This window comes from Corvus moneduloides, chromosome 10 (assembly GCF_009650955.1).
Source record: "Corvus moneduloides isolate bCorMon1 chromosome 10, bCorMon1.pri, whole genome shotgun sequence".
In the NCBI taxonomy this organism is placed as follows: Eukaryota; Metazoa; Chordata; class Aves; order Passeriformes; family Corvidae; genus Corvus; species Corvus moneduloides.
In genome coordinates, this window is record NC_045485.1 from 21,015,683 (window position 1) to 21,036,646 (window position 20,964).

The 20,964-nt window shown below is 40.0% G+C and overlaps 1 protein-coding gene and 1 long non-coding RNA gene across 2 annotated transcripts in view; both read left to right on the plus strand.

Moving 5' to 3' along the window:
• The first annotated feature begins 41 nt into the window (after window positions 1-41).
• On the plus strand, window positions 42-3,243 carry LOC116449052. The gene is made up of 2 exons (XR_004242213.1): window positions 42-793; window positions 2,379-3,243. It is a non-coding gene; the product is annotated as an uncharacterized LOC116449052 (long non-coding RNA).
• A 7,002-nt stretch (window positions 3,244-10,245) lies between these two features.
• Window positions 10,246-20,964, plus strand: part of GNB4 (G protein subunit beta 4) — a 59,774-nt gene continuing 49,055 nt past the window's right edge. The window contains exon 1 of the mRNA XM_032119363.1: window positions 10,246-10,323. The gene's annotated coding sequence lies outside the window, so the exon portion shown is untranslated. The remainder of the gene's footprint in view (window positions 10,324-20,964) is intronic.

Sequence of the window (20,964 nt, forward strand, 5' to 3'; positions counted from 1 at the left end):
GTGTGAGGGGAGCGGCGGCGGGAGGGGACGGGACGCGGGAGGTGAGAGGCGCGGGGCAGGTGAGGTGGGCAGCGTGGGAGGAATCACAGAATGGGCTAGATTGGAAGGGACCACAGTGGATCATCTGGTTCTACTTCCCAGCTCCAGCAGGGCCGTCCCAGAGCACGTGGCACAGGATTGCGTCCCCACGGTTCTGGGGTATCTCCAGTAAGGGCGACTCCACATCTTCTCTGGGCAGTCTGTTCCAGTGCGCGGTCACTGCACAGGAAAGTTCTTTCTCATGTTCAGGTGGAACTTCTTGTGCATCAGTTTCTGCCTGTTGCCTCTTGTTCTATTGCTCGGCACCACCGAGAAGGGTCTCTGACACCTCCCTGCAGACGTGTACACATTACCGGGGTCACCTCTTCCCGAGGCTGAACAAGCTCTGCTCCTTCAGCCTTTCCTCATGAAATGCTCCAGTCCCTTAATCATTCTCGTTGCCCTCCGCTGGATCGGTTGCAGGAGCTCCATGTCCTCTCGTAGTGAGGAGCCCAGAAGTGGACACAGGGAAGGCTGCTGGGTTTGCTGGAGCGGGGAGAGGCGGCTTGTGAATCCTGAGGGCTCGCAGGGTGAACTTGCTGCCACATGCGGACTGGGATGACTCCAGAGCATCGGGACTGTGGAAGGGAGCTGCTGTAACCGGGCCCTCCCTGAGTCCTACCTGAGAGGAGGCTGTAACCGGGTGGGGTCAGGCTCTGCTCCCGGGCAACCAGCGACTGGACAAGAGGATATAGTCTCAAACTGCCAGGCACAGGTTGGACTCGATGATCTCAAGAGATCTTTGCCAACCTAACTGATTCTGTGATTCCCCTGCTGCTGCCACTGTTCTGTTGGACTCTACCACTGAGAATAAAAAGCTTTTGAAGCCTATCTTGATATCCCTGCCTCGTGTTGCTCTTTTCTTGCTTGGGGCAGAGCCCTTGGTCGCCGAGGCTGGTGTGTCTGCAGAGCTGGGCAGTTCAGCTGCCAGTTTTACAGCTGAACTTGTAGTTAGGATTTCACATCACCTTGTTTGGTGTTGGAGTGCTCAGCCAAACCTGGTGTTCAGCCAGAACAGCCAGAGATGGGTACCTATAAAGCTGTAGGAATTAAAACAAAAGAAAGACCTCAGGCAGTAACCAGTAGTTAGCATTAGAGAAGACTAAAATTTTAACGGGAGAACAGGGGAATTGGCTTAAAGGGCAAGTGTTCCTGGGGTGGACCTTTTTTAATTTTTATATGAGGTGGGGTTTTTTGGAGGGAATGGAAAGCTGTGTGAGCTTTTAAAGTTTACGTAAGATATGTAGCTTATTTTTGTAATACTGCAGCAAGGATCTTCAAGTGATTAGATTTAGCATGCTTAATAGAATATTTTATTTATTACATTTACATTTGACTATGAAGTTTTGGATAGCGTAATGAGCAATCTTAGTAGCACCTAATTATAGGACTATAAATTATAAAAAGAAGTGTTGTATTTTCACCATAAAACAAAAACTACTGGTGTGAGCTCACTTTATCTTATTTGTATAGGGAGTTCAGAACTTCCTACAGAACTCTGAGGTTTTTTCCTAAGTTGTGACTTAAGCTTCTGTTATACCTCCCTACTTACACTGAATTTTATCAGGGAGGTAAAGAGAGAGATAAAACTGACATTTGGTGTACCCAGTAGTTTTGTTCTGGAAGCTGAATAAATAAGCTTTGTAAAGCTGTTGAGAATCGAATTAATCACTACAAATCTCAGCAAACTTTATGCTGGTGAAGGGGGAAAGCACCTTAGATTGTGTGTTTGTACTGCCGCTCCCAAGATGCTGCAGTTAACATTGGGCTGGTGAACAGCAATCCCCCTTTTAGGGGGAGAGTGTCAAAACATAGGAAAAGTAGTAAAATCCAGCAGTTCCAAGGGACAACCACTTGAGTGGGTTTTTTTAAGCGCAATTATGACAGTACAAGGAGGTGATTTGATTTACTAACTCTAAAGGGCAAAGAACTTAATTTGACACACAATCTGAGTCTCTGTTTCTTTAAGGAGCAAACTTCATAATTTTATCATGCAATTAAGAAATTCTTTTTATAAGTTATAGTACAATACAACTACAACATATAGGTGCTAGCATTAGAAAGATAAATCCTGCTGTTTCATTAACAATACATCATAAAGTCAGTGCACCTTCATTTTGTGTTATGAAATATTTTCAAGTCAGTATGTTATCCTGATTTCCAGTATGTGGCACTAATACTCAAGGCAGAGTTCTTTGAGGAGGAGAAATTAATTGCAGATGGCAAAAGCGGTTCAGAAAATTTGGAATTACCATGCCAGAGGTTCTTCATTTATCTCCTTCTTGTACTTTATTTTGCAGGGATGATTCGTTGTATTCGTATGATAAGTGACACTTTAAGCCGGATCCTGCTCTCTGCAAAACAGCTGCTTTTGGCTGATCTGTAAGACAGAAACCAACACAGCATTCTGCTGCTTTGTTTTCTTCAATATTTCTTCAACACAACAACATGCCCTGGAAATCATGTTGGTATCTAGAAGCCTCAGGATTTGATAACCATCCAGAAACAAAGCCAAATCCATGCAATTCACAAGAAACCTGGAGTATAAGGGGAAGGAAATACAGACTGACAACTCTCTAGGTCCTACTTTTGTCTTCCTTGTACTGTTCCTGGTGTTTATATCAGTGGAAAGTGTGCAGAGCATCACTGCTGTGGTTTGACAAGGTTTTGCAGTGACTTTGCTTTGGAGCAGGTGGATGACCCTACACTGTTTGATGCACAAGAAGAATGGACTCGAGGCATCTGTTTTCAGCAGAGTTCAGCCTGACTTAAGGATTTGCAAATTTCAGATTATTTCAGTGAACTGCACATCATCCTATGTTTGCATAAGAGCAGGTGAAATCTATAATCTTGCTACCACTTTCCATAATGAACCCAAACATTTGGGGTTTTTTTAATAACATTTGCTTAGTTTCATCAGAAGCAAGAATTATAAAATCAAAGTAGATAGAAACAATTAATGTATTTTATCTAGGTTTCCATATTGGTACAAGTGGCTGTAATATCTTGGCAGGAGTTGTGATGCAGGTGTAACACAAACCATGTGCTTTTCATGGGAATATCACATACTGATTTACTGCGTGTGACATTGCATATAGTAACTCTCGAGGCAAACACTGGCATAAATTGTCCACAGGAATAAAGAGAAGAATCATTTAAAAGTGAGGCATGAACCGAGACATCAAATGATGATGCTTACTCATAAGCAAAAATTAATTCCATCAGTGATAATCTGGAGAAACGGAAGTTTCCTAATTATTGCTTTGAGATTTTTAAGACTTCGTTGTTTCAAGCAAGTGCATTCACTTTTTTGAACATAAAGCAATGTAGAAAGTAATGTATATGTCAAGCCCAAACTGAACAGAATGAGTTTTTGCTTCTCAACAAGCTGCACTTCCCCATGGGGTGGCTGATGGCCTGTTGCTTTTGAGCTGTGCCATACAACTGCCAGCCAGTCTCCCAGACTGCAGTGCCAGCAGACTGGCTGTGACAATGACTTATTCGTGATGTCTGGGTTCCTCCTTGTTTCTTGATTGCAAAATGCATGTTAAAGGTTCTGTTTTTCCTATTTTCAGATGAGGTCTTGAATTTCTTAGTTTTATGTGACCTAAGAAAGCATCTGTAGATGAAAAAGCAAAATAATCATTAATACTCATTCACTCAAGAACTTTGTGTGACCTCTCAGCTTTCCACTTTCTTTGCTAAAGTACTAGGGTGCTTTATTTAATTTAAATACTTCCTTTCCTCACAGGGATGCTGAGTATAAATGTGCTATCATTCTCCTTCTGCAGAAAATGAGCAAGAACAGAAATTAAATGCTGAGCCTCACTAAGGGGCCTCATCATTGTCACAAAGAATTTTAGGTTCTTATCTCAGACTGCAGTCCAAGCACTGAATTGTTTCATATAAAATGTACTAAACGCAGACATCTTAAACCTGGATGAGTACTGCTGTTTGGTCTTAGCAATTGAAAATGCTGAGGAAAGGAGAAGTGTCTGAAATCCCTCTGTGACTCCAGCAAGGCAGTCCTGAGGTTTTATGTTCCAGAATCTTCTTTTGGAGCTGGTGTGTTTAACTAGTCCGTCTGCAAAAGGCCTGTGACTCACTCTTATTGTAGAACATGATTGAAGGAAGAGATGATGGTGCTTGCCATTAATACACAGTCAACTTTCCATCGCCAGTGGATGGCCTTACTAGATTTCAGAGAGCATGCTGAGATTCCATCTGACTGGCTGGAATAATAGTGACTAGGATATGCTGGAGAATAGGGGAAAAAACCCATGTAATAATAGAACTACTTTGTAGTTCTGTACTGTAAGTGGTTCCTGTGAAACCGAATTAGAGGCCTCCAGACCCTTTCATTGTTTAGATCAGGCAGAGTAAGGAATCACAGAGCTAGATTTGATCAGCAATGTACAGCAATACTTGCCTGGAGCTGGTTCTGAGGTAATTGGTCTTCTGGGCTGAGCTGGCCCTGGCCAGAATTGAAGTGTGTCTGTATTGCCCTTCTCAAATGAGTCTCTTGTGCACATATGTCTCACTTGGCTCAGATCTGGCAGAACTCACTGTTTCAGGCTTAGTGCTTGGTCTGTAGTCACTTTGGATTCTTGCAGGGCTTATTTGCTTGGCAGCTGGGCCAACCCTGACCTGGCTCAGTACCTCTCATCTGCAGAAACAAAGCTCCTTACAGCTGGGAACCAGCTTAGCTTGACAAACAGAAGATCTTTGTGTCAGCTGAGCCTTGCCATTAATGAGGGCATTGATCGCCTGTGCTTCCCAGTGTGACATTGGGAATTTGGTTATAAAAGCTGAGCAGGTAGCACAGAGCACTGATCTTGGTCAGAGCTGTAAGGGTGTGCTCAACACTGATCTTATAGGCCTAGTGGCACGTTTTGTGTCACCTTTTTGGAATGCTGTCAGTCTTGGAATCTTGGTCTGGTTTACTGTGAAAAGCTGTTTCACTTGGCATCAGGAAACGTTTGTTGTGCAGGGAAGGTTTTGATGTAACCACGTGTCCTGTGTGACGTTTGCTCTGCCACCAGGAGAGGGCACAGGCAACGCAGGGGCAGAGACCCTGGCAATCCACACAGTGCTGCAGGGTTTGGAATGCAAGTGAGAGCAGCATTATTTCTGCTGACCTTCAAAACCAAAGTATTTGCTTGGGGGGTTTAAATTTATGTATTACTTTATCGCCAAATATATATCTATATCTATATAGTCATAAACTTAATTGTTAAACAGTAGGGAGGAAAAACAACAGTGTATCTGCTGGATGGGCATGTTTGAAAAGAGATAGTTGCTTTCCTGAATTAATTCAGGTCATTACTGTGACAAGTAAGTACTTTGTCATCCAAAATGAGCATGTAGAGAAATGCAGTTGCATTGCAGCTAGAAGTCTGATGAGAAAATGGTTTGTTTCTATTGAGGAATTACCAATTTATAGAGGGAAGCTTAGGATTGCAGTGCTTTATCTGAATATTTATTCACAAAAGAACTGTGTGGTGGGGTAGTCATGCTAGAGCTGTTCAAAAGTGTCAGCTGTTGAGTTACAGCATGAGCACACATCTGTATAAATATGCTCCATTTTAAAAAGTATTGGGATGGTATATATAAGATCTTTGCATTATTTGATGTTTATTATTTGATGATTATTTGAAACTGCTTTAACAGATAAGTTCATGGCATCTTTTATAACTAGTGTAAGAATTCTAACTTCTGTATCACATCCACATTTGTAATCCCTTTTTCTTCTGCTTATGTGGTTATCTTAGAGACTGATTCTTCTCTCTCACCACACTGACACAGTCTTTTATTTCAGTACAGCAAAATTGTGTGCATCAGGCCCAAGACATCTTCCTTGTAAGTGAAATTGAGAGGAATGAGTGTTTCCAAGTGTTATCAGGAAAAGATGTGGTACAGTGAAGAACCTGATCAGAACTGCTGCTGATGGATTTTTCTTGAGTCCTGATATGTCAGCTTACATGTGTGGGTAGTCTTCATTATTTACTCCAGTATATGAGAATTTGGTGTGGCATAGAGAATCCTGTCTAGGAGGGTGGTCAAGGATGTTCTTTCTCACAGGGCGTAAACAGCATATAAGAGCACCACTCCATGAAAAACTTGGTATTTTGTATTTATTAATTGCTTGAACCATACTTGATTTCTTTGAGCAATCAAGAAAAATAGAGATAGAAAACTGTCTAGCACTGTGGGATGCTTATGGTAGGGAGAACAGAGGTAAGCAAGTCTTAGGTATCTTTAAATCAGTGTTTTTAGGAAACTGGGCTCATGCTACCTTTTTGATTACTTCCACAGATTATAAGGTTTCAGCATAAGATGTATTATATTAGCTGGCAACAGTTCATCCACGTAGAACACACACTGCATGAGTATCTTTATCCTAGTAAAAGCTTTGATCAGAAATTTTTCCTTTTTTGAGACACATGAAAGAATCTAAACAGGAAACACAACTGGAGAAAGCCAGGCCTTTTAAGCTGTATTTCCCAGAAACTGCTTATTTTCTATGGCTTGTTTAGATCTGCCCTAATCAAAGCTGCAGACATGGTTTCTCTTTGTGTGTATGAGCACTTTCGTGCTTGCCAGTGCCAGCACAGGGAGAGCCAGTCCTGGGCACCTCAGATCTGTTGCTTACTACGAGTTGTAGTCCAAGCTGTGGGGATCCCAAGGCTGCAGCACCTCCCAGGACTGTGGTGTGGTTGGCAGGGTGGCTGATGGTCAATCTGAACCAGCAGCCCTGAGAGTGAGTCAGCAGAGACTGCAGGTATTCCCCATTACAGTGGTTGTCACCCACTGGAGTATTTTAGCACAGGGTTTATAGGGTCAGCAGAGGTGAGTCTGAGTTGCTAAGGTGCTGGATGGCAAATGCAGGAATGGGAACAAATATGGAGTGAGAGGATGAAATCCTGGGTTTGGAGGCATCTGTGTTAAAATGCAGACTGTATCTATGAATTTGATTGAGATGGGGTAGTAAAGGATACTACTTTACAGCAGTGTGCTCCTGTTCAGATGTTTGCATTTTCTGAATGTTAGTACTTTCTATTCCTTAGTTTATCTCACTGAATTTCACTGTAATAATGTTCCCAGATAAAGCTAAATTGTGGGAAAGCCAGAGAATGCTAAAAGGCTGTAATTTCTCCTCCTAAGGAATGTTATCTTTCAGCATGAACACCCTTGACATCAGCTGGTCTTGCTGCAATATTGCTAATGAAGAAGTGCAAGGACACTAATAATGGGTTTGACATCATCTGGCGAGGGACATGTCTGTCCACTAGAAGGAAAGAGAAGAAAAAAGAATATATTGTCCTTACTCAACAGGGTATTGTTCACAATCATATCCATAGCCTGGGAAACAAAAATGATCATTCTCCCTTTTGATGTTTACGTGACGTGACAGTGTAAGGGCCTTTGGAGAGATAGTATGTTCTGATAGGTTTGGGATTTTTTCTGTAACTCTGTGGCATGAAAGGCATCAGGCCTGCTAAAACCTGAGCTCATTTTTTTCCAGCTAAAAACCAAATTGAAATAGACACACCTAAGAGAAAAGACAGAATTTGGAAAGTATGGAGAAGATGTGATTGTCCTTTACACCAGGTCACTACAGGCGTGTTTAAGTGAATGGATTCTGCAACAGGATACATTTCACAAGCATTTAATGCTTGAGCCAGAAAAATGCTGAAGACTTTTTATTCCCACTCACTTCAGTGAGCTGATCCTTTTCTGGGATGAATCACTTAAAATCAGTAATAATTTACTTACTGAATGATTCCTGTCTCCAGCCTTTTTTAACATACTGATGAATTTTTAATTTTATTTGATAATGTGTTGACAAATTATACCAGTGTGTAGAAAGGATCCTTTAAGGACTGGCAACCCTTTTTTTCCTTGTGCCTCTTCCTAAGACTCCATTAAAAACTTTTTTCCTGACTGCAGCTCTGCACCAGTGTCTTCCCCTTCTCCCCACTCAGTGATTGGATTTGTCCCTGTTGTGCTGCCCAGAACATTCATGAGTCAATCTCACATGCTCAGACAAAGGCAAGTTGACAGGCCTGGGTATAATATACAAATATGAAGGTTTTGTTAAGACCACAAAACACAGAAATCTCTGTGCAATCTGTATTGCAAAAACACACAAAGTTTTTGTATATTTCAGTACTTTTTGGTCTTACATCTACTAGCATTTCCTAGAGAATATTTCCATGTCAGACCACATTTGTTTCTACGAAAGCAACTTTGGGAACACCAACGGTAAGGGTTTTGTTTAGTTTTGGTGATGAGCGGAAGGTTGGTGAAAAATTTTTAGTTGGATCTAAATTTCTGCAAAGAGTAATTGTAAAAAAAAGTGAGAAGCTTAGGTTTGGACCATTTGGACCATCACAGAGATTTATGGGAACATGGAGCTCGCATTGGCCATATACAAATTGCTAAACTTTGCTTTCTATGGTTTCTAAACACAAAGTAGTACTCATCCTCCTGTCAGGAAAGGAATATATTATCAGAGGTAATGTTATACCAAGATTTCACTTTGCTAGACCAAGATATTTGTCAATTATAACCCAGCAGAACATTTGCTAGTATGATGTTGCCAGAGTTTAAATAATTAAAAATGAGTTGTCTTCAGCAAATAAATAAAGTACACCTAATGGAGCATTATGGAATATCATTAGTTCTTTGGTCATAAAACTCAGTCATTTCCAATGGCTCATTCAGGCTTTTTGGAAAATTGTCATGATACAAATGTAACACCATCCTCCTGATTGCAATGGAGCAGTAGATTTGGAAAATAATAAAAATCTGAATTTCAAAGACTGCCAACTTTTACTCCAAAAAGCTGTAACTAATTGAATTTCGGCAGCCAGGTACAGAAATACCCTAGTGAAAGCTGCTGGTTACTTCCATTTCATTTCAGGTTTGGAGTGGAGCAGAGTTCAAATACATCTGATGTGTTTTAATCAGTTCAACAGAAAACTCAGTTGTCATGGTAGAGCCATTTCCATCCAACTTTTACATAATAGCTAAGTGGTTAGAGCAGCCACCTCACTTCTTCAGTTATTTCAGGGAATGGTGCCCTTTCCTTTAGGTTATAAAATTATCTGAATGCTAATGCTCTCCAATGTGCTCTTTGAAAGTTGTTTTTTGTGCATTTAGGAATCCAGAAATCCTGAGGTCTAAAGAAGAGTGAGGAAAAGGATGCCTGGATTGTAATTGGTAACATATGCAAGCAGGGGTGGAAGATGCTTTTCTTGGGTTTTGTACCCAGAATTCCTTCCGTTTTACTGAATCGTGGAGTGGTGCTAAAGAATCTCAAAGCCGATTTCCTTTATCTTACTTGTGCTTTTTTCTGTCTGATAGTGGAAGAATTAACCACACCCAAATTCATTTCACTCAGTGACAGACAGATCGTAGTGTGGTCAAATTCACTGTGATCATTCTGTGCAAAAATAGCAAAATGCTTTTTATTTTGTCCGCTAGAGTTTGGCTAGAGCCACATCTTCTTTAGGCATAATTATCACTAACACTAAATACAACTGCTAATGTGTTTAATAACATAAACATGAGAACTCTTGTACAATTTGTGCAAATGAATTGTTAGGGAAAAATGAGGGTATGAGACAATGTGATTAAATATAATAATAGGTAACTTTATGTAGCAACAAATAAGGTGAAAAGGAATAATGAAAAATACATCCGCTCTTGTCTGAATATGACTGTGAGCTCTTTTAATGGGAAATTTTAACAGAATTGGAAAATAAAAAAGAGAATAAACCCAGTGTCTGAATTATTAAAATAACCAACCCCCAATTTGCTTCAATTAAAAACTTAGAGATGCTCCCAATGCTTTGATTAAGAAAAAAATTAGAAAGTTTCTTATTCACCTCAGCAGGCAGTTCTGCAAAATGGAAGGTCCCTGTGCTCCTCTGAAGCCATTTAATGCATATGTGAGCATGGATTCCCAGAACTATCTATAATGCATATAGTGCTTTCTGCTCTCAGTGGCTTTTTTTCCCATTCTCTTTACGTCATTTGCCATTTGTGAGGGTTGCCAGGGTAATGACCAATCATCCCTGGAGAGATGCCTGCTAGTAAGGACAACATAGGCTTTCTCTTTTTTGGTATTCTGCAGTATGTATTTGAGAGCTATTCTAGCATCAAGATTGCAGAACTTCTGTTTAGTTAGCAGGGAGGGAAAGTTTACACAGTATGAAATAACAGCTTACAACTACTGAGGTAAGTGAGGATTTTTCTATTTTATTAACTGTCCTGTCTGGATTTATTCAAAACACTGAGCATAATTACTTTATTTTGTTGTTGTTGTAACACATGTAGCTGACCTTGAAATTAGAGAGGTTTTGCCTAATGTGAACAAGGAAATCTTAGTAGTGCTGCATATACAGGAGGGCAGGATTTTATTCTCTTTGTAATTATGAACCCCACAGCCTCTCTCACCGCTGCAATCACCATATACATCCACTCATCCCTCAAATATTTTCAGAAGAATTAATTATAACTAAGAAACCCACAGAGTGTTGTAATGAAGATTTCAGAGCATGAAGCGTGGTTGCCTCTCAGGCAAATGGGAAGTTCTGAATACTCTTCGTTGTGCTGTATGTATATATTAGGCCACATCAGCTGGCAGCTGAAAATCCAGAAAGGAGTCCTGTCCCATAGGATGCTGAAGATGTTGAACTCCTGTTGTTTTTAAATGTTGTCTATTGAATAGCCACTTGCAGGCTCATAGGTAACTCTTTGCTCATCTATGGACAATGACAAAATAGATCCTCCAGACTGCAAACGTTTTTTCTGGCACTGGGATCAGTAGTGTGAGCTGGCAGTGGTCATTCCCTTGCAGAATGGGCCCAGATTTTGGTTTTTTGCATGGGAGGGCACCTAGATAATACATGAGAAATGAGGCAAAAATAATCTATTTAGACATTCCCAATGACCTCAGAAGTTTCTATGAGGTATTTACGTATAGTCTGGGTTATGGCATATGTGACTGAAGTGGTTGGTTTGGGATGGTTTCATTTGGTTTTTGTTGTTGTTTTAAATGACCCCCCTTAGAATTACTCTGGCACAGTTTCTTGTTCGTGTGATGGCTTCCTGGGAGAGAGGGACAATTGCTGAGGTGGTTGGATTGTTTTTCTGTAGAATTGCCAATATATCAAAGTTCAAATTATTAACTGTCTAGTCAGAATTACTGTTTGCTGCTTAATGTATGTTCACCTACACATCTGCTTCACATCCTGACAATCTCACCTGTGCTGATGGGCAGGGCATATATTAACCAGTATAAAGCATATATTTATTTCACTCTATTTTGTGCTTACTGCAAATACATACAGAGTGTAACTTTGGCTCACACTTTTCCCCAGTAGAAAAATTTATTGGGGCACTTAATTTAATGTGGTAAATTCCAGTTACTGAATTTTAGATGTTGCTATGTGTTCAGATGTGTTTATGATAGCTTTGCATTATCAAAACTACTGGAGCACAGCAATGAGTCTGGATGTGTATATGTGAGAGAGAAGAGAATTCAGAGGAACAATTTTAAAAGTCTGAGATGAAAATGATCTTTTCATCAGGCTGTTGAGAAAATATGTTTGTTCAGAAAGTAGACCTGTCTCCTCTTTCTAAAAATTGTTACTGTTTTTTGACATCTGTGTGCTGGATATCACTTTCAAGCAGTTTAGGATATGAATAATATTAAATGCTTACACTGTAGGGGAAAAAAATCAGTAAGCGCAAAGAAAATTTATTGTTATCTAATGTTTATCTCAATTCCATATGATTTCACTATTTATAGTAATCTGGGAAGCAGAACCACAAAATGATAGTTTTGTATTATTCTTGGTGGTGTCTTTTGACAGAAAAATAATATGATGACATTTAGATAAGGCATATTAATTAGTAAAGTAGGATTTCAAATGAGAAATTCAGAGGTGAACCTTTGTGGAGAAGATGGTGGGTAACAAGCCTCAGTCTTTATCCCTCTGTCCACCTTTTTCCTGTCTATCTGCTTCACCATCTCTCTTTCTCTTGAAAATGCTCCATGGCTGTATTATGCAGAGAATAGCATTTACTTCCAGACAGTGGGACAGAGAGAGGGAAGCTGCAAGGAGGAGAAGGGAATGAGCCTGCACTGTGAATTGCTCACAGTACAACTGCCAATAATTAGGGCAATATCTGTGGCTCTGAGGAGAGATGCAGGAGATTGGCAATTCTAATTGTACAGCAGCTTCCCATGTCTGAGAAGTCAGGAGGCAAAGGGCAGGGAGGAATGAAGGAGAGCTGTAGGGCTGGGTGGAACCAAGGGGGTTTAGTGGTGCTTGTACCAGGAGTGCAGTGAACCAAGCAGCAGAGAGCTCCAGGGAGCAGGCCAGGAAGAGATGGGGTTCCTGGAGCATCTTGGTGAAGCTGGCATGCAGGGTTTGGGGTGGTGAGCCAGGGAGCAGGGCTTGGGTAGAGACATTAGAGCCTGAGATACAGTGTTTGCCCAGTGACACAAAGTGCTGGTCAGCAGTTGGACCCTTTTAGTGCCATGTCTGATGCTGGAGTGGTGAATTCAGATTGTTATCTTTATCTTGTGCTTTTGAATACATAGGAAAGAAGAGGAATAATTAACAGCACAAACTGATCTACTGACAAAAAGTCAGGCTTCAGACCTGGATGGGAAAGTATGGCACAGGCTGAAAAACAAGAAGAGGCATGTCAGGATGGCAAAAGAGAAGTCCCTCCTGGAGAGACTGAGACAGGCTGGATAAGTGCAAGAATGTATAAAAACATTCAGGAGCCCAAACTCCTCATCCCTTGAGAAACAGAAGGCAAAAAAATAAATGAAGGTGAATAATCATTGAGTGAACAATAGTTTCTAAACATAGTATATGACAAAGCAAATCACTATTGATAACAGGATTAGTGCTATCACTGCACTGGACATCTCAGTCTGAACTGTGGCCTTTGCTGCTGGAGGTCAGTTCTCCTGACCTGATGGATTATTCTATCTGGTAGACATCATCTACCGGATTTGGCATAGATTACTTTTTTGGTTGGTTGGTTGGTTGGTTGGTTTGTAGGTTTTTTTAATGAACAGTATCTCTCTGGATCTATATCTCACAGGAATACTGTGAGTTTTAATTTGTGACTGTAGTGATTAATGAGACCATCAGATGAAAAATTTACTAATTCATTTTTATCAAACCAAAGCCTTATGGTTTTGTATTTTGTTACCACTGTTTGGAATCAAGGCTGTTATTTCATTACTTGGGCCTGACTGTCCACTGGTGTGAGTAAGCATAGCTCTGTTGCTTCTGGGATCTGGTGATGTAACTCCAAAACTCTAGTGTAAAATCACGGTACATGTGTATTCAGAGCATTAGAGAATAATTTAATTGCATGAACTTAGTTAAAGTGGCCCCAGAAGGCGCAGGAATAGTTGCAATGTAAATGTCTGATTTTAAATTGTCAGTTACTGGCATTTTTGAAAAAAGAATGGTGAAAATGTGCTTTATCATCCAAAACTGCAATTCAGGAACACAACAAAGGCATGCAGAAGGAAAGTTACTGTTGCTTGACCAGAAATATGCATTGTTAGGAAAGGCTGAAATTCAGAAAGTATTGCAGCATTTCCAATGTCTCTTTTAAGGTGTGTGGTAAGGTTCACTTTGAGCAAGTAATTAGAGAGGAAATGTTTTGTGGTTTAAAACAGAAGTGGTTGACAGAAGATGGGCATTTTAAAGCACTTTACTAAAAGCTTCCAATTTATACTTTTAGTCCTATTTTCAAAATATTTAACTTGAGTTTTATTGTACATCCACAGGCTCTAAGATTCAAAGAGAGATGCTTTTGAACATTCCATCACTTATTGCTGAATTGTTACATATTTGCTGCGTGACGTCAGACAAGTCCATTAAACACTTCAGGGCTTGTTTCTTCCCCTATATAAGCTGGGAATTAGTAGTATTTACCTTCTAAGACTATGGATGTTTCTGTTATTCTTTGTGCAGTGTTTTGAGTAGCCATGTTGTTCAAGGCCTAGTTACTTAGGTATGCAAAGTACTGCAGCACACAGCCCTGTGAGATCCCCCAGTTCATCTTGCTTTTCTGTTGTAGTTATAAGGTCAAGTTGAAATAATCCCCATGATTATAAGAGCTTGTATGAAAAACTTTCCTGGAGAGCAACATCTGTTATCTGGTGGTAATAGTGATTCAAAGGAGCTCTTTGGGAAGAGAATTCAGTCTGTCTCACATGAACAGGATGACTCAGTAATTCATATTGGGAAAAAGAAACGTTCTCCAGGCCTCACAAATGTGATTCTGGAGACTCATTACATGCATTATTGTGTGCTTTTGTGAAGCTCCTGACACAGCACAATGCAAATGGTTTCTGGCAGCCAAGGCCCTGTCTTCCAGCAGCAGGAATGATCCTAAACCATCTGCAGTGCCAGGGCTGCACACAGACCCTCCTTCCTCTGCCATTCCTCAGGGGCAGCACACATGCCTCTCATTTCTCACAGCTGGGTGCAACAGCAAGGGACAATGTAAACTGTTCTGTACATGACAGGACCCTGCCACACACCTACCCATTTACTGGTAAGTAATTAACAGCTGTGGCTATAGCCTGGGTTCACTTCTTCAGAGAAATTACATTCCTCTGATGGGCTCTGGACATGCACATCAAATTTCATGAGGATTTAATTTTATTTACCATATTACCTGAAATTTGAGTCAAGTTCAGGCCCCATCCATACAACTGCCCTTGCTTCTTGAGGCCTTCACGTGAAAGCAGCCTCCCATTTTCACCTGGATAAGGGAACAGGTACCTTGCCAGCATGTGGTGGGAGTTGGTGACTGACACTACACACCTGAGCTCCATGTGGCTGCTCCAGCCCCATCTGCTTTCTCAGAGGCTTCTGAGCAAACATTGCCCTGGACCAGTGAAAGTACTCATAGATGCCTCATTTTTTTAGTGTAAAAAGCTCAGGACCTGAAATATTTACGGCTTAATTGACTGCAATTCCTATTGACTTCAATGAGTGTTTTATTCAATTAGGGACTGCAGAATTTACATCATTGCCCCTGGCTTACATCATTGCAAATATTATTAATGCTTATAAAGCTTTTGGGGATCTTTCAGGCTTTTAGTCCACAAAGTGACTGCAATGTGAAAGTCTTGCTCGAGGGTAAGAGGAGTATTTATATCCATCTCATCTTTCATTTACTTATTCCTGAGTCTCTCTGTGCTATTCCTTTGGGAATGCTCATATAAAATCTGCAATTTAGCAAAGAGGGGGAAAGCAGAGTTGTCTCAATACAGCAAGATTCAAGTTTCACTTTGCACATTAGATGTGCACCTTTCTTATTTTCTTGCCTAAAATGTAAAAGTGAATCTGATTAATTTTAATCTCATAAAATGTCGAGATGAAGGCACAGTAAATTTAGAATGAATATTGAGGAAAGTTGACACTTTCTCAGGGGTGAGCATGAATACAGTGACTGGAATTAAAAACTGTGCAGATTGGAGCACCAGAAATTCTGGCAAAAAGAACTAACTCAAACTGGTGAGAAGGGTCAGGGTGGCTTGAAAGAATTTTTACCTTTCTAATCTACATGTGCTATAAAACCAGTGTTGGAGTTACTATGTGAGTAGCACAAGCAGGCCCTGTGTATCTTAATTATGACATCTCAGCCTCTGACTACAGTAGGAATATGGATAGAATAGAAATCCTTGTGCTGGCTCTGTGTTAGGCCTGGAGAGAAAAGGGATAAAGCTTCTTCTCCTTTTCATTCAGTGCCTTGGGAAAAAGTTGTGAGTAAACCATTTCACATATGCAGTGTGTACTTGCATTTCATACTTCTTTTTATCCAGAAACAGCAACGAAACATCTAGAAATAGATATATGTATGTAAGTAAACAAAAAAGATGGAACAAGCAGTTTTAGGACATGTCTAGTAGAAATCTGATTGCATTTCAGACAATATATTCTTACTAGAGATTTTCCCAGAAAAATCTGAAGAAAGAGCTAGGAAAAGTCACGCATATATAACATGCATGGTTTTAGGTCTGTTTTAGCAAAATTGGAGAAATGTGTGTGTGGCAAAATTGATACACTTCCCAGGCAGAACACTGACTTTATTCAATTCTGTCATGGTAGGTGAAGTGAAATTGGACATAAAAATAAAGGTAGCCTCCTTATAGAAGGCATTTTTTTTGCAGCAGAGAACACAATAAATGTTATCTGTCAGGGAAAGAAGCAGGCTATTTAAATTCAGGCAGCATAGCATCTTCAGTCGGAAGGGCTATTTTTAACTTCAGATGTAGCTTAATTTAGAAACTGAGCAGTTGAAGTCCCTTTTTTTTTTTCCCCACTTCTCCAACTCGTGATTTTTTATAATGATTGTAGATACCCTTGTGCGAAGATGCTGAATAGAAAAAGAAATACATTATCCTGAGCTTCAAGGTCATGAAAATGCACATCTAAACAAAGCAGCTTTGTGGCAGTATTGGCATACACGTGTAAACACAGATCAGATGAGATCGATGCACTGTTTTCTAAGCATAAGGGCCACTTTGGCAATTTGCCAGGAGGTTGCATTGAATTTTCATCTCCATTTATGCAAGATCTTACCCAGATCTGTATTATTTTGTGTAGGAAGTGCTGTAATTGCATATAGTCCTATACAATGTGTGATAAAGAGAGTGTAAATTCCAGTGGTTTCTAAGGCAGAAATATTTATGAGAAATCTGGCAGTGATTTCCTGCATTGATTTTTCTGAGCCAGCTTCTTGTATTTGGCTTTGTTTGCAAGTTAATCACAAGAATTGAGAAGCTCATTTAGTTATAGAAGATATTCAGAATTAAGAATTGCAGATTTGACTCTATTAAGTGATTACAGGCTTTTTAATGTATTCAGATTCTGAATATGAAAAAATCCTCTCACAAATGGAAGTACTTCCAAGATGGCTTGTTGCAAACACTCTTCTTGCATAATTGCATACTCTGTGTCACTCAGCATTCATCTGGTGAATTGCAGTAGCATTTCAGCATAAACCTCAATTCAAGCTGGATTTTATAGTTTACCTGTTCAAGCTCAGCCAGAAGCGATTCTGAAAGCTCTTGCAGTCGTGTAACAATAACAAGGAGTGGAGAAACATGTGCCATTGCAACAGAAATAATGGGGTTATTAATAAGCTGAATGTGACATGGGAAAGCTGGCTCTATTTCTGAGCATAGTGATACCTTCACCATTAACTCCTAAGCACACACAACTTCATACAGTTCCTGAGATTTTGCTTGGAGGGTTGAGCATTTGTGCACGCACAGAAAAGAGAACTTTGTCTGTAGTCACCTAAAATCCTGCAATTATATGCGAAAGCTTCTGCTGCCATTTATTCTTTAACTTATGACAGCTAGAATTAGAGGCTTTCATGCCATTGTTTTTATACACCGGGTAGTGTGATGTAGTGTAGAAAGAATATCATAAAACAAGTTCGAAATTTAGAGTTATAAGCATTAATGTTCAATGGAGGCTAAAAGGAAATATCATTTAGAGACTGGACTTCTTCTGAATTGCCCACTTTGGATGGGGATTCTTTCATCTTCCTCTGAAACATTTGTTTTTGAAGAATGCTCCTTTCCCTGGCTACGTTCTGTGTGGAGGGAATATGGGAGTTAGCACAGAAGCTGTTAGAGCCATTAGACTCTACTGTGGGGTTTCCTTAATTCTCTGCTGGCCACACAAACTTGAATTAAGGCTGAATTTAGTCTCTGGGAGGCATTTTAGTAGGAAATTCAGACTGTGATGCACAGTTTGGATTGGGAATGTGAATTCACAGCCCTTTATTGAAGAGGCTTTTCTTTACAGTGAAGCAGCAGTATTTGCTGAAGTGTTTCAGCTTTCAAAAGAGAATGTGTTTTTCTCATCAAAGACTTGATCTGAAGCTTGTAGCAAAGGAAGCATTCAGCACATACACTTTCTTGTTTTAGGTATGTTGGTATGCTGTCAAGAGTCAGGATTCAGTTTGCCTGTTAAAGAGGTTTAAAAAAAGACTAAAACCCATCCAAAAGGAGCAGGGGGGTTGTTAAGAAAAAGCTGAAATCTTACAGAATTGAGGGCAATATTTTTGGTCTTACAGAAACACAGGGTATGCTCAAAATAAATTTCTGAATGGCTTTATAAAATCTAATCAGCTTGAAAATAAAACTGTCCATTTGTATCTGCTTTGTTTTCATTCAGTTTGTAGTACAGAGGAAAACAACTGGTGTGAGACCAAATAGTAATTCTATTTTCAGGCATTCAATCTCTTAAATAACAAGTTTCTTTGAAGAAATATGGTAACACACAGATGATGAGGCTTTGGTAAGGCTGGACTTAGAGCCTTGAGTTTCAAGTAAAGCTCAGATTTGTCACAGAGCAGCAGTAATGTACTCAGTGACCTAAAAGGAGGTTGCAGCAAGGTGGGTGTTGGTCTCATCTCCCAAATAATAAGTGATAATAAAAGAGGAAATGGCCTCAAGTTGCACCAGGGGAGGTTTAAACTGGGTATTAGGAAGAGTTTCTTCATGGAAAGGATTGTCAAGCCCTGGCACAGCTGCCCAGGCCAGTGGATGTGCCACCACCCCAGAGGTATTTAAAATATGTATAGATGTGGCATCTGGGGACATGGTTTAGTGGTGGACTTGGCAATGGTAAGTTAAAGGTTGGACTCAATGATCTTACAGGTCTTTTCCAACCTAAATGATAATAATTATTTTTATTTAGTAGTTTTCATCCACAGATCTCAATGTGTTTTATAATGAAGGTCAATCACATGCATAATGTACTGACTTTTTCTTAAGAATTTTATCGTAATTTTTCTGTTCAAAAAGTTTAAGCCATCTCCTCTCTGTCACTTGTTACAGGACAATGTATCAATGTGCTCTATGCCCACAAATGCAGGGAGGACAAGAAGTAGACTGGAGTTTTTATTAAGCAGTGTGCTGTCTTCTCAGAAATGGGAAATGATTTTATCAAAGTCTGACAAATTACAAGAGGCAAATAAATTGATATTCAGGTGAAGTCCAGGAGACCAACAGTCACTGTAGGTCTATAAAAAAGTAGTGTGCTATTCCTGTATAAGGATTTCCACGAATCAGGATGAAAGCAGTTCACAAACATATGTAGGCATCATCATCCCATGCTCTTTCATCTTGAAGGAGATGGTCACAGACGAGGAACTAAAAATAGTCAAATTTAAGAGCGCATGCTCCTGAGAGGGGATCAAAGACTGAGATGCTGTTTAGGCATGCAAACAACCAGAAGTATCAGAGCAGGAAGAGTGTGGTTGAACCAGTTACTGCTCTGATAAAATCTGCTACTTTAGCTTCAGCCAAATTTGATAGTAACAGAAATGGGGCGCATGCTCCTGAGAGGGGATCAAAGACTGAGATGCTGTTTAGGCATGCAAACAACCAGAAGTATCAGAGCAGGAAGAGTGTGGTTGAACCAGTTACTGCTCTGATAAAATCTGCTACTTTAGCTTCAGCCAAATTTGATAGTAACAGAAATGGGGTGCAGAGGCACAGGGAAAGAGATGTGTGAGGGAATTCCTATTGCCTGACCTTGCATGCCTAACACAGGTGCCTAAACAAGGAAGGCAATTTTTCCTGGATTACTGAGAGATTAAATACAGAGGATGTTATTTCAGAAAGTAATTCAGAGTCCACAAGTATGGCTTCTGCTCTGAAGCAGCTCTGGAGGAGCTGGACACCCTTCAGTGATTTTGTAGGAGACTTGGGTAAAGTGCCTGCCCTAAGCCCCTGGGTTGGTGTTAAACACAGCCCATACAGAGCCACTGCAATGGCAACTTTGTACCCAAGTTTGATAATATTCTTTCCTTGGGAAACTTCCCTTTTCCCCTCAGGCTTCTCTTTCTGTTCTGTATATGACACACAGATCTTGTGTGTGGAGGCTGAATCATTTGTCTGAAGGACAGAGTCAATCTTAGGTCTGTGCATTGCATTTTTAACCAAGTCAGAGACTCCTCTATGTTCCTACCTAGACATGGGAGGTTATTTCTCCAATCAGGGTAAACTTTCATAAAAGTCCTTGGCATAATCATAACTTGTGTTGTTTAGTTCAATAAGATCTCCGAAGAGCAGAGCAAGGTTCATAACCAAACCAAGAGCAATAGTTTTCGTGCCATATCAGATTTAATAAGACAGCATTATTTACTTGGAAGGTATGTAAAATTTGGGTTTTCATTAAAACAGGTTTTTTTTAATGCAAAAAAGAGTTATTTTTTTAAAATTTATGATTTAAAATACAGTTTTCATTTTAATTGCTGAAAATTTTGCATCCAGGGCCTAGCTTCAGAAGTTCTTTGCAGCTGACTTGCAGCACTATTAACACTTTTCATGTTTCTCTGTGGCACTTGTCTTGTTTAATACCAGACAAGGAGCCGTGTGGGTGACAGCTCTATACCAACACATCCTAACAGACAGATGCTATGATTTGATCCTGATACTCACTGTATGTTTTACTTAGTGCTGCAACCGGGAATGAAAAATATAAGCACCAGCTTTTTTCCTATATGTATGTCCATAAGAAAGCCTGATCTGGTGTAACATAATAGGAAGCTATTTTTAGACTAAATGAAGCAGGGGAACAATGACAATAATATGTTTCATGGTACAAGAAAGCTGACATTGGCTGACATTCATCACCAGATCTTGCATCAGCATTCACCATCCCTAAATAAAGCAGTAAGAAGAAACTTCCTCCTCCAATTAAGTGGCCCTTTATACAGAGGAGATCAAATTCAGCTGATAATGTCACCAGGAAGTGTGTGCAACATTTAAAATCCGGTTGGCAGTGTAAATACTCATTCGTT